The 15,193-nt window shown below is 40.5% G+C and overlaps 1 protein-coding gene across 3 annotated transcripts in view; it reads left to right on the forward strand.

Moving 5' to 3' along the window:
- LOC134212634 (netrin receptor unc-5-like) overlaps window positions 1-15,193 on the forward strand; it is a 478,948-nt gene that overhangs the window by 142,209 nt on the left and 321,546 nt on the right. The window lies entirely within an intron of this gene.

Consider the following 15,193-nt stretch of genomic DNA (forward strand, 5'->3'; position numbering starts at 1 on the left):
AAGTTTCACCAACTCAAATTTATGTTATTTTCACTCACCCGAGACTATGGTGGAAGCAACCCAAATTTGGCTTCTTCCACGGAACAGCACACGTTGGGTCGATGCAGCTCTCTTTGTTTATAATAACATTCATGAGAGGGAGTGAGAAAACTACTTACTTTTGAGTTAAAAATTTGAACTTCGTACTCAAAGTTGAGTACTTTAAACTTTTTTTTTAGGTTCTTTATTTTTTCTGTGTCTGTTTCTGTGTTTCTGTGTCTGTTTCTGAGTTTTTCGCATGAATCAGGATATCATCCATAGAAAACTGCACCCCTTCAATGCCCTCTAGAGTATCGTACATAACTTTTTGAAACACTTCTGGAGCTGAAGCCAGCCCAAAAAGGAACCGCTTGCAAACGTATCTTCCCCATGGTGTTCCAAAAGCTAGATACTTAGTCGTCCTTTCCGAGACCATGATCTGCCAAAACCCCGTCCAGAATTGTAAAGTATTTAGAATTTTTGAGTCGAGTTGCTATCTCTTCTATCGTTGTGAGAGGATAGTGCCGTCGTAATAAATTGTTATTTACCTGTAATGGGTCGATGCATATGCGAAGCTTGTCGTTTCGTTTAACCAGGACCATTGCGTTGACCACCGGAGTTAATGTGAATATTTTCTATAACACCGGGACGTTCCATGGAATCCAGCTCTTTCTTTACTGCTGCTCTGATGCTATATGGGACATGACGCGCCGGTCTCGTCTCCCACTGAGCATTCGGGATCAGATCTATATCGTACACGTAATCCTTTAGGCCCTCAAGTCCATTGAACACTGTTTCATCTAACACTTGAACGGTATCCACTCGCGCTATCAGTCGTTGAGCAATACACGTATCCTTACCCAGCACTGGCACTACGGACTGGCGTGGACTTTGAACGTGATGTTGCAGTCTCTGTTCTTAATGCGGCACACCGGGTAGATTTCTCCAAGCACTTTCATTCGATGATTTGAGAGCGAAACCAGCCATTTCGTTCTGGATTGATGCAGGCCGAGTCAAGCTTCACCGAGAACTTTTTGTTGTGTACTTTCACTACCTCAAACCAGTCACTCTCATTTCTTGTGCTTTCCACTGTACCAATGAACAGATCTTCTGAGTCATCATCGGACTCCGTTTCATTCTCCTCTGATACTCCAACGACATTCTTGGATTTACACATAGCGGCGAAATGGTTTGGCACTCCACATTTTCGACATGTTTTACCCAAGGCAGGACAGGATCGCTTCACGTGTTTCCTTCCGCACTTTTTGCATTGAACCAGTGTTGTAAAATGTCATTTGCATTCGTTTGTATAATTTTTCCAGAACTTTTCAGAAGTTAGCTATTGATTCTTGATGTATGACGAACTTATAGCGCTTAAATGTGCCTACAACTTTGTCCAACAAGACATTGCTGTAAATATGTAATCTGAGGCGTGGGAGGCAAAATGTCATTCAAATGACATTATGTCAAATGACACATGACATTTTGGAGTGATTTCTCCAGCCTTAGATGTTATATTTAGAGCAATGTACACTTGTACAAAAATTTAGCAGTACTCAAGCCTTATTAGTACATTTAAAATTATGATGTGAATTTTACTTCTGAAGAAATTTATTTACAAATTAGTCAAATGACATGCAGATGACATTTTACAAGCCTGATTGAAACACTTCTCGCGCTTCGTATCGACCAGTAACATGTTTTTTCATTGCCGTATTCACTGCGTCCACTTTTGCTTCCCCTGCCAACGCTTTAGTTTGAGTGGTCGTTAATTCGAAGTTGCTGCTCAACTCTATTATCTTTTGCATCGTTAAATCATCGTTCAGTAACTGTGGCACTTGACTAGTAGACTCCGATTATGATTCGATCTTTAACAAGAGAATCATTAAGCACACTAAATGAGCATTTTTTGGCCTGCTCTTTTACTCTAGTGACGAAACTGTCAATCTGTTCATCCTCCCGCTGAACGATTTGATTGAAATTATATCGTTCGAAGGTTATGCAAGATTTGGGAGTGAAATATTCATCAAACTTAGCTTTTATCACGTTAACGTCATTTTCTTCTTCTGGGCGTAAGCCAAACGTGTCGTGAATTCGTACACAATCTTCTCCTATCGCACTCATAGGGTAAGACGGTATAATGCGCCCCACCTGGCCAAAACGCCCCCCTTTGATTTCTAGAAAACTATAACTAATTAAGGGTCAAAATCAGTTGGTACCTATAAGTATTTGTAAACCCATCATACTATGTGAATGTGGAAGTATTTTTGTATTACACAATGAAAATAATAGCAAAATACAAAAAGTTACAGTTTTGATGTAACTTTTTATGTTTGTTACCCCAACATTCTGGAGCGACTCTGGCATACTGTCCACAAAACTTGCACTGGAACACTCAGTTGGGCAACAAAATAACTTTTCTCAGTGGTTAATATGATATAAAATTGCTTCCATCTTCAAAAATGTAACGATTTTCGAAAACATGTTTCACTGGCCAAAACGCCCCAGTGTAGGCAGGACGATATGCCCTTACCAACTGGACACAAGCGCAGCGAGCCTGCAGCAGTTGCTTCCAAATTGTATTGAAAATATTGAAATGTAATTCACACCTGCTTAAATGGACCTATGTTGGTTTTTTAATATCAAGCGCATAAGGATTTGTAACCTTTTTATTATGGGATTGATAAAATACTAATGAAGGGCTATGAAACGTCTTTGGCTAAGGTGGGGCGTATTGCCCAGGCACTTGTTGAAATACACTTATTCGCGACTTTTCAAAAAAGCTTTCTTACGTGTTATCTGTAATATTTTTATATGACTACTCACGGGCAATGCATTCGCGACTTCCTGGACTACCAAATAACACAAAGTTTGCATAAATTGCGTTGAAAAGTAAAATGTTATCAAGGAGTTGCCTTAGGGGGGGCATATAATACCGTCTTACCCTAAATGTTGCCGCTTGCACCTCGTCCGACTTTTCAGACAGCTGCGTTGCTGTGGGCGAACCAAGAATATTGCCGAACCCAATTCTTCCATTGGGCGGCCATGTTGTCTCCCAACACGATCGGCTTAGGTGGTTACAAGCCCGCAGCCGACGCCATTTTATCGGAAGCCGGTAGAACTCGTTTTGACCTCCTATCTAAACCGTAATAGACCTCGCCAAGACGCCAAATAACAGCGTTAGGAACATAAATAGGAACACGATGTGCATTCTCTGCACTTTGCCGGATATTTCCACTAACGATCGCACCGGATTTACGAATATTTAAAGAATATTCAGTAACTTTTTATCTGACACCATGTAACGTTGGTGTGCGTGAATCAATGTCTCTTTATTACAGGTCATGAGAATACAAATGTCAAGATACAAGGTAATATATATAAAGGTAGCAGATACATGCTAGGCTATTACGTCACACCAAATTGGACACATAAGCAAAATATTAGAACTTATTATTATTAATATCTTTATTAATGAGGTTTTCGGCCCTGGACCGGTTCGCCTCGAAATTAAAACTATTGGATAATTAATGCAAACATAATGTAAATTTATCCAATACACAATATAGATCACATTGACAAGCAGATTCTATTCAATCGGGTCAAATCAGTTGCAGATACGCAAGTTTAGACCATACTGCTTGACGGAATTCATTTTTCCCCATTTTTCATCTGGTTGATCTGAGTTAATTTTCCCCAAAATACAATTTCTTGATTTTTTCCGAGCCAGCAACCATTATATAGCGCTAATCTCCATTCCTCGTTGAAGTCCGATTCCGCGATTGAGCTCGTAGATGCTTTATCGTCATTATCGTCGTCGTCGTCGTCATTGTAGTCTGCTTCGTTCAGAGTGGTCGTGGCATAGGAAACTACATGACTTAAATGCAGTGTCGTTTTAATTTTTCAATGTATACATCATAATTATCATTATTATGAGATACTGTTCAATTTAGTAATACGAAGTTCAACACCAACAAACATCAACATCAGATCAAATCTGGTCGACAAAAACAATTTCTGTCAAAACCCTAACCGAGTTTTATGCTGATCTTGCATGCCATCATAAGCTCACTTTGATAAAACTAACAAGTTTTCGGCGAACCTTAGAAAATGATCCTGAACACCTTTTCTAGAGTGGGTCTTATAATGGTTATATAATTGTTTTAGAGCCAGATTGCAAAAGAATTGGTTTTATATGTGGTTTTAAAGCATAAGTCTAGAAGTGTGCTTCAAGTGCATCATAAAATTGATTTTGTTACTTGGGTTGTCATTAGAGGGTTAAAACAACACACATCAAAAACAAGGCAAGGCAAATGCTGGTGAAGCGTACCATTGATACTTCGCGTACCTGAAGGAATAAAATAGACTTCTTCTCGCGGTCCTTAGCCTCTTACCCAGCAACTCCGATCGCTACCTCCCCGTTGAGTCTGGGATACGAGCAATTTCAGGGAAGGCTGAGTAATCAATCTCGGTGAACATTATGGTCGTATGCTGACAGGAAAGGGGGGAGGGGGTTGTTCACTTCTTTCCGAGGATGAAATCTGATCGAGCGTCAGTTCCTCATGTTAGGGGCGGCTGATCATCGCCCGATAGCCAGCGAGAGACTGTATGCAAAATTGTGTATCATGTTCCATCGAAAATTTAGGGAGTTGGTGTTAGGCCTTGAAAGCGAGCTTCGAAAATACAGCAGCGAATAATCAGCGAGAGAATACGGACCGGAATAATCGGCGAAGACCACAGCCACGAAAAGTGACTAGTGATTGGAAATAGTGGCAATGCCTATTAATTAATGCAAAAACATGCAAAATGATAGAAAACAGGCGATCATTTTCCCTAAAGAGCGTTTTTGACCTTTCTGATGACATTTTTACAATACATTTTATGATATACGAGAAAAGCATCATCGCCGCTAGGTGGATTAATATGGGTTTCTTATATTACATAAAATTATCACGGATATTAATAAATAAATTGTATAATAAATTGTATATTGTATGTAATTGTAACCGATTCGTATAGAGAGCATTGGACTGCTTCCTCTCTATTGCAACATATCTAAAGACTTCTATATATACTGAAATACTTAGGTGTGCGGATTTCGATTCCCCACGATTCCCCTTCTTATAAAACAAATCCAAGTTTTTATTTGAATATTTAAGATCAAAAATAAAGGAAAAAACCACTTTATATCCCAATTTGGGTTGAATTAACCCGAGAAAAGAAATGGAATGATGCATTTATTTAAAGTAAAAATTATTTAAAGTATAAATTCAGTTTCTTTTCATGTTACGATAGTTATGAAAACGTAACAGCGCTTTAATGTTTGTGTCATATTGGTTGTAGGGTAAAACTATTTATTATTATATTATGGTCATACATAAAACGATTATAATTAATGAATTGTTGAAAGTATGACAAAATTATTGTAATCTCAATGATACTGATCTTTTTGTTCGCGAAATTATTATTGAATAGTAACGATACTCAATGACCCTTTCAGTGAAACAACCAAATCCAAAATTTCTACGGTCCATCGATACTGTAAATAATTCAATTATATACTTTTTGTTATCCAAAAACGCTTACTGGAGTATGATATTCTAAATTAATGATTTTGTGTGTGTTACTTCTACGTGAGTAGACTCTTCTATTGTGTTGACCAACTACCATGAGAGCTGTTTAAAAACGGTGGTGAAGCATTGGCTAGAGGGCTGCACTGGGTAATTACCAAGGTTTGGGAGGATGAGGTTCTGCTGCAGGAGTGGATGGAAGGTGCCGTTTGTCCCATCTACAAAAGGACGATAAGCTGGATTGTAGCAACTACCGCGCAATCACATTGCTGAACGCCGCCTACAAGGTACTCTCCCAAATTTTATGCTGTCGACTAACACCAATTGCAAGAGAGTTCGTGGGGCAGTACCAGGCGGGATTTATGGGTGAACGCTCTACCACAGACCAGGTGTTCGCCATACGTCAAATATTGCAGAAATGCCGCGAATACAACGTGCCCACACATCATCTATTTATCGACTTCAAAGCCGCATATGATACAATCGATCGGGACCAGCTATGGCAGCTAATGCACGAAAACGGATTTCCGGATAAACTGATTCGGTTGATCAAGGCGACGATGGATCGGGTGATGTGCGTAGTTCGAGTTTCAGGGGCATTCTCGAGTCCCTTCGAAACGCGTAGAGGGTTACGGCAAAGTGATGGTCTTTCGTGTCTGCTATTCAACATCGCTTTGGAGAATACGAAGGACAGGGATTGACACGAGTGGTACGATTTTCACGAAGTCCGTCCAGTTATTTGGTTTCGCCGACGACATTGATATCATGGCACGTAACTTTGAGAGGATGGAGGAAGCCTACATCAGACTGAAAAGCGAAGCTAAACGGATTGGACTAGTCATCAACACGTCGAAGACGAAGTACATGATAGGAAGAGGCTCAAGAGAGGTCAATGTGAGCCACCCACCACGAGTTTCTATCGGTGGTGACGAAATCGAGGTGGTTGAAGAATTCGTGTACTTGGGCTCACTGGTGACCGCCGATAACGATACCAGCAGAGAAATTCGGAGACACATAGTGGCTGGAAATCGTACGTACTTTGGACTCCGCAAGACGCTCCGATCGAATAGAGTTCGCCGCCGTACCAAACTGACTATCTACAAAACGCTTATAAGACCGGTAGTTCTCTACGGACACGAGACCTGGACGATGCTCGTGGAGGACCAACGCGCACTGGGAGTTTTCGAAAGGAAAGTGTTGCGTACCATCTATGGTGGGGTGCAGATGGCGGACGGTACGTGGAGGAGGCGAATGAACCACGAGTTGCATCAGCTGTTGGGAGAACCATCCATCGTTCACACCGCGAAAATCGGAAGACTGCGGTGGGCCGGGCACGTAGCCAGAATGTCGGACAGTAATCCGGTGAAAATGGTTCTCGACAACGATCCGACGGGAACAAGAAGGCGAGGTGCACAGCGGGCAAGGTGGATCGATCAGGTGGAGGACGACTTGCGGACCCTCCGCAGACTGCGTGGTTGGCGAAGTGCAGCCATTGACCGAGCTGAATGGAGAAGTCTTTTATGTGCAGCACAGGCCACTCCGGCCTTAGTCCGATGATAAATAAATAATACTTCTACGTGAAGTTAAACGATTTACAATGATATGGAAATGCTAATATCATCTTCCAAACTTGGACGTACATGTTCACGATAGAATTAAAGGCGAAAGTATAGAATTGATAGTTCCCCGTTAGGATACGGCAGGCATGAAGAATGTTTTTTATAGAAGTCGATTTGAAAGCGAGCGGAGGGCAATATTTGTGATGGCACATAACACACGACCTTCCTTCTGCCAAGCTCCCGTATGAAGGGGGAGGGAAGAATATCAGTGTGGAAGCTGATATACACCCAATATTTTTTTTATTTGGTATTCTTTGATTACCTGGGTAACCTGATTTTTCACAGTTTCTAAATACCACCTGAATTTTCTTTGATTTTTTGTGACCCCATGAAAAGGGTTAATTCATAGTTTCATCAACGCTAAAGGTCGTAATCAACTAAAACCACCCGTGTGAAAAATAACCGGGTGTATCTTCACTGGCAAAAGAAAAGGTGGTTTGATTTGCTCATATACCATCGCGTGCGGAAGGATTTTCTATCGACGAGTACTGTCTCCAAATTTCTAATATGACAGTCGAATAGGATTTTTATTGCACAGTTCTGTTTTCTCATTGCGTCCGTCTCGTCGCAACCAACTTGGCTGCCTCGGAGAGAACAAAGCAGAGAAAGGTACTGCTGCTCTACCGTCGACCAATAACAGCTGAATTGATGTGTGTTACTTCTACGTGAAGTGTTACTTCTATCGTGTTACTTACTATCGTGTTACTGTCGTGTGTGTTACTTCTATGAGAAAACAGAACTGTGCAATGAAAATCCTATTCGACTAAATGCTAATGTCATAATAGAAATTTGGAGACAGTACTCGTCGATAGAAAATCCTTCCGCACGCGATGGCATATGAGCAAGTCAAACCACCTTTTCTTTTGCCAGTGAAGATACACCCGGTTCTTTTTTTACACGGGTGGGTTTTAGTTGATTACGACCTTTAGCGTTGATGAAACTATGAGTTAACCCCATGAAAAAAATCACAAAAAATCAAAGAAATTTCAGGTGGTATTTAGAAAACTGTGAAAAATCAGGATACCCAGGTAATCAAAGAATACCAAATAAAAAAAATATTGGGTGTATATCAGCTTCCACACTGATATTCTTCCCTCCCCCTTCATACGGGAGCTTGGCAGAAGGAAGGTCGTGTGTTATGTGCCATCACAAATATTGCCCTCCGCTCGCTTTCAAATCAATTTCTATAAAAACATTCTTCACGCCTGCCGTATCCTAACGGAACTATCAATTCTATACTTTCGCCTCTAATTCTATCATGAACATGTACGTCCAAGTTTGGAAGATGATATTAGCATTTCCATATCAATGTATGATATTATTCGGAGCTATGCGATAGTATGCGAACTGGTCATTTGCTGAACAAAATATTTCACCGAAAATGCCTTTTGGCAGTAATAACCGTTTGGTAGAAAGGATGATTTGAACGAAAATGCCATTTGACAGAAAATGACATTTGGTTGAAAATGTTGCTTGGCCCAACGAGTTATACGGTTGGAAATACTATTTGATCGAACAGCTCATGTGTCATAACATGTAAAAGTTGAGAAACTAGAAGCGTGTAATGTGGAATGAGAAATACAATGTAAGAAGTGTGAGTCCCGCTTTTGGTTTCTCACTTCTCACTTCTTATTTCTCACTTTCTACTTCTCGCTGGTAAAAGTGAGAAGTGTGAAATAAGAATTAAAAAATGAGATGAGAAAACTGTGAAGTGAGCTGTTTTTCGTTTCTCACTTCTCATTTCTCCCTTATCTCTTCTCATCTCTAACTCATCACGTTACAATGTAATGGTAAGAAGTGCAATGTGAGGAGTGCTAAATGAGAAGCAACACAAGAGAAGTGACAGAAAAGATGTGAGGAATGAACATTGAGCAGTGAGAAGTAGAACGTCTCACTTTGTACTTCTCACTACTAATCTATGAAGAGAGAAATGAGAATTGAGTTGTCTAAATTCTCACTTGTTACAGTCAAGCCTCCACGAGTAGATGCTCTATGACTCAATATCGACTCATGCAGAATATGCCATATTTAAAATATATATTCCGAGTTTTTGTGATGGTCGCTTCAAACAGCTTTCAAAAAAAAAAAAACTATTCCACAATTCGATATTTCGTTCTTTTAATATCGTTCATGGCCCCTTTAATATCCCTTCCCATCTAGCGGTGCGTAATTTGTACACAAAGCCTAAGGCTCGATGCCCACGTAGCATCTCTTCAACGCTGCATACATGCGGCGTTGAAAAGATGCAGGTGTGTTTCGGGATAAAGCGGTAATGTAGCGTCGGTAACGAGTTATTTTAACGCTGCGTGCACGTTCTCTTCGGCCCTCACAGTAAGAAGTAGGAAGTAACAACATACAAATCGAAAATAGGAAATGAGATGTAAAAAGTGACAAGTTATACATCTTACTGCTCACTTCTCGTTTCTTACTTTTCACTTCACACTTCTCACTTTTCTAAGTGAGAAGTGGGATGAGGGAGTGAGAAGTGAGAAGTAGGAAGTGGGACGTCTCAATTCTTACTTTTTATTTCTTATCTCTCACTTTTCAATTATCTTTTCAGTCCAACCTCTATGAGTCGATATTGAATGGAAATCGGATCGATTCTATGTCCAACCGAAGTCCAACCTCTATGAGCCGACATTGAAGGGAAATCGGATGAATATTTATTTGTATTATGGATATTATTTTACCGTAACATAAATTTATTTACTAGCTTGGAAAAAGCGACAAACCTGTTCCTGTGCAAACGGTAACACAAACTGTAGTGGAATTAAAACAATGAGATAGAGTTGTAGAAAAACCTCCGCATTAGAAGTCCACCATGCAACACATTTTGAAACTCTGCACTCTGGAGTTGGTTATTCGCAAACTACTTCATGATCGAATTCAGATTACTAAATGATCGAACGCATCCATGACGATAGCATTGGATCAATGAAAGGTGTACCATTTTTGGAAAAGCGCCAATGAGAATCCGCTTGATTACAGTCACCGAACAGAAGAGCAGGAGGTTGGAAACCTAATCGAAATGAGATCAATCTCAGCGAGTCGATGTGGGAATTGTTATTCGTGAAATCATTTTTCCGGTCAGGTGAAATACGCTGACGCTTGTTTTTTGAGGAATTTCATTTTATTGTCCATTGTCAATATACCTCCACCGCTTGACTTGTTGTTATTCAAGTTAGATTGGTCGTTCCTAAAAATGTGTAAGTTTCCGTCACAACGATCGAATTGTAAGCAGCCTCAGATAAAAGGACGTGTCAATGTTGGTCCTTAGTCCACGCACATTCTGATAGTAGACCCGAAGAATATTAGATGTGCTTTCGGGTGAGTTGGTTGGTGTTGCAGACTGGAGAGCTTCACAACGTTTGAAAAGCGGAAGTAAGAGTGGAACGAGATACTGATTATGATTAACTTCCTGCATAACTGGCACGAGTGGTCTTGGGTTAGATGAACACGCAGCTATCAGCAATTCGGCAGGCCGTCCATAACTGGAATGTGAAGTATTTTCAAGTACCGGCTGATCAATATCACATCTGTACTTGCCTGACGTTGGAGATCGGAAACCTCTTATACCATTACCAACTCCAGGACCGGGACGATGACGATGAACAAAGCTGTATGTGAAGCACGCGACTGAGTTGCCTGGTGCAGGGGCTTCATCAGTTTCTGATAGAGTGTGTCCCGCATCAATGAAATTGCTGCAATAACAGGAATAGGAATACTAATGTACTGCATGTTGCCTGCTAGAACAAGTCGGGAGATCGCGTCACCAGCTGAACTCCGACCGAAAGACCAGGACGACTCAGATGGCAAGAATTTTCGGCAAGCACGACTTGGTTCGGCTCATAGACTCCCGCAGTACTGGTTCCATTTGCTTGATTAGTTCTCGAGTTATGCAGAAATATGTGTTTGATTTGTATGAGAGCCCCCTTTTCCATAAAGGGGGGGTCTCGAACCGTCTTACAAACCTTCCCTGGCCCCAAAAACCTCTGCATACAAATTTTCACGTAATTTCCGAGTCTATAAGGGTCAGACAGACAGAAATTCATTTTTATGTATACAGATTTTTGCTTTGAAGCATCTAAAGAAAATTCTTACATTGTAGCATCTTTCTCCCAACAAAACTGAGCGGTAATTCATTCCACTGGGACATAACTCAAATAACCGCAGAAAATTACTCCCTCTCCTTAAGCAGAAGATGCCACCACAACCATTTATCCACCTGTGCGAACGGTATGGCACTCCAAATGACGACGGCGAAGTAAGTTTTCATTCTACAATCTGGCTTCAACGTCGTGGATTTATTTTTCCTTCACTGACTTGCTCATAATCCCTGGCAAGGACAGATACGACGAGCTGAAAGCTTTTGTTCCTCTTCCACACCGCGCCATACCAGCTTGCTGGTTTTCATTCTCGTTAAGTGATAAAAATTTGATTAAAATTCCGAAAAACTAACCGTAAAGTCAAATAATTGCACCTTAAAGGCATAATTAAAATTAAAAGAAAGTCTGAGACTGCATGGCGGTAAGAGGTGTTAGAGGAACGGTAAATTCTATAATTAAAACTAGTTTTCAGCCGAACAGACTATCGCCCGTTGTAATCGGCAAGGTGCTTCAGTTTGCTTCGGAGGGAAGAATCATCGCCCACACTAGCTTCGAATCGTTGAATCGTGCGCTCGTCGCCGCCGTTTGCCTACGCTCTGAAGCAGGCTTTCCAATTATGAACTCTTTGAGTATTATTGAAGACTTAAGTTGGTCGTTTGGAGTCGCTTTCGGGCAGGAAGCGGAAAAAGTTGGTCTTCGTTTGCCGGCATTGATTGTGTCGCTAAGCGAAAGGAAAGTTATTTTCTGAAAGAAAATGCGGTGATGGATTGAAGTATGTGAAGAAAGATAGGCACTTGGAATAGTCAGAATGCTCGCTAAATCAAATAGTAATTAACTGCTGAAAGCCTATTGTGACAAACTGCTTTCATATAGAGCATTATTGTTTTTCCACACAGTTATCGCATAACATGTTCTATATGATCAACTTCATAGAAGCATTATGAAAACTTTTTCATTGAAACGCAGATAGAATACAAATCTTCAAAAGAAGCTTTATTACAGCATACACACAAAACTAATTTACAGATGTGTTGATCATCTAACAAACGCAATTTGTACCGTCAAATCAGATTTCTACAAGCAGCTCCAAACAGGTGAATAACTAACTAATAAGTCAAAACTCACACTGTTGATATACGTAGCTTAGCATGTTGTATAATCATTAGAAATTGTTGAAAGATTTGATGCGTTTTTTAACAGTTATGCCCTTATTAATAATTTCTGTTCAGCATTTGAATTAAAATTGAATCTGGTGAAAATTGATGAATATGTTACTATATGAACGTCATAAGTTAGTTAAACTGATTTTGTGAACATGTAAACATATGCCAGACAGAACTTCTGGGGGAATAGCCTTTAAAAGTTTTTGAGTAATTTTGGGAGGAATTTTCAGGAGAATTTTCAGAAGAATTCTTGTTGGAGTTTTCGGAGATAATTTCGGGAAAGTTAATTATGCGAGGAAATTTTTGAAGAAAACGGGAAAATATTTGACGAAATTCCCTTAGATTTCGTTTTGCGGAAATTTAAAAAAAAATCTGAGAGAATTTTCGAAAATGTTAAATAAAAAATAATCAAAATGTACCCAACTGTGAGTAGAAAATATCTCTACTGTAGGACGTGATACCAGTTAAGACAAGAAAAAACTTCTTCTTCACATGGGTAAAAGCCTGAGTTTGTAATTTCTCGTCCCAACACCACACCATTACGGCTTGATCATATCGCCTTCAATCAGGCTCACTTTCATCAGCAAACAAATGTCTTCATTCCTATTGCAATTGTCATCATCACCATCACCGTCGTCGTCGTTGCCGGTAACGCTTCAAACACTAATTAATTAAGCGATGGATGAGCCCAGGATGACAAGATAAGGGAATTGTTCTGCCCATGTTCACCCACTGACACAACATCTCAATTTGCTGTATCTTGCCGGCTGCATCAAATCATCGTCGTCGGTTGGTCGGCCGGCCTTTCGAATCTGATAGCTTTGTAAAACAGCCAGCCTATTCATGTCGGTTGTGCTGCTCTGACGAGGCTCTGATGAAACGAAGGAAGGCAGGTAACTAAACTACTCATAGCAACGTTTATCTTTTATCCATTTGGTTGGTGTTCTTCTGGTGGAGTGCCTGCGTCTGGATGAAAAAGCACCTTCACATACCTCTTTGGGTACTTGTTTTACAACTGGCAATCTAGCCGGGCTGTCCATCGAGCTCATAGTTGGCCGACCGCAGACAGTAACGAGAACCACGCACGAACGCTGGATCCGGCCAGCTCTTTAGCCCAAGTAATACGAGTTGATCTTTCTTGAAGTGCAGCTTTGGAGTACGTACACATCAGGCCGGCAAGACGTGTGCAACGTGACGATATGCATAAAGACCGAAAGTTTACACGGCTTGGCAGGGGACAGGCTCGTGTCCTGTCCGAACCGCACCACCCTCGCATAGAGCCAAGACCGTCAGAGTAAGAGATGCAACGATTTCAACTATTTGCATTCGCTTATCTCTACGGAGCCATTGAAAAGAGGAAGGAAGCTGAAGATTTCCATAGAGGATAACGGCCCATTGAGAGAAGCAGCGTTATGCATGTGTAAAATTTCAGTTTCCCACATAATGGTGCTGAATGGAAGTCATGGTTGCATGCTCCCATACTTAGAAGCGGCATATCAATTTTAGGCATTCAAATTCTGGTTTACGGTCACCGTCCACATATTCAAGATGCACACAAAAACTAAAAAGTAGAGTAATTTTTCACAGATGTCTAGCAGTTGATCCATTTTGACTTCCAATCCGACTTGTTTCTCAAACACCATTCAATGCAGTTGACTTTTACCGGAAGAAACCAAACAATTGCACACAAACCTGCACCAAAGGACGATACCAGAAGCCGTTTATCATATCCAGGCTAAGGACACAATGCTTTTCAATTAGCCTTCTTGCAGCTGAAATTGCCTTGGACTTGGTTTGAGCACGAAAGATGACAGTGTGGGATTCGTCTTGGGTATACCCAACCATCATTGTTCCTCTCGACTCGACCGGATGATGAGCCCAATCCACTCTCCTATGGGTTAGCAGGGCTTTGCCATTCAGAGATTCTTCACCTTTTCTTATGCTCGGGCGTGCTACACCTGCATATGGCTGCCACTTGAGAAAGCAAGTGCTGGAAATAGCTAAATTGGTTACTGCTTAATTAATTTGAATAAAACTACCGACCGGTTGGCAGCTACACTTCAACGAGGTAATGCGAACCGGTCATTTGCATCCCGAAGGTAAAGACTGCAGGTGAAGACGCTTTGTTGGCTAATAACAATGGAGAAGTTATTGCATTACAAAGGGTGCTATTTAGATTGGTGGTTTGTGGTTTCATGTGTGGCAGCGATGCTCGTTGGAATTCGTTATGAATTGAATTAATTATCTCGGTAATGATATTGTAACGGTTAATATGTATCGCATTTCACGGAGTTCATGCCTGGTTTGAAGTGGGTTTACTAAATGCAAATGTTTACAAATGCAGGCTCTTAAACTAATTTCCAACAAACAAAGGATTAAAAGGACTTCCAGATTCATTGAAATAAGATTGAATTTACCAGCCAGCGCAGTTTGAACTCATGGCGCTTAAAAATGACATCAAGTTCAATTGAATCTTTTATATGCCAGTTTCAAGTGTGTGTTATAAATGCATACAATTTTCAATAATAAAATATGCTAACGTATAGTGTATCAAACGATTTCATTATATACAGTTTGAAATGAAATTCAGCGGAATCGAAATAAAGGTGAAATTCGATAAAATATTTTAGGATGGTATTAGAATCACATTGTGGAAAATCTTTGAACATTCGTTTAACTATTTATTATCAGACTAAGGCTAGAATGAACAGTACAAA

This window comes from Armigeres subalbatus, chromosome 2, assembly GCF_024139115.2.
Source record: "Armigeres subalbatus isolate Guangzhou_Male chromosome 2, GZ_Asu_2, whole genome shotgun sequence".
NCBI lineage: Eukaryota > Metazoa > Arthropoda > Insecta > Diptera > Culicidae > Armigeres > Armigeres subalbatus.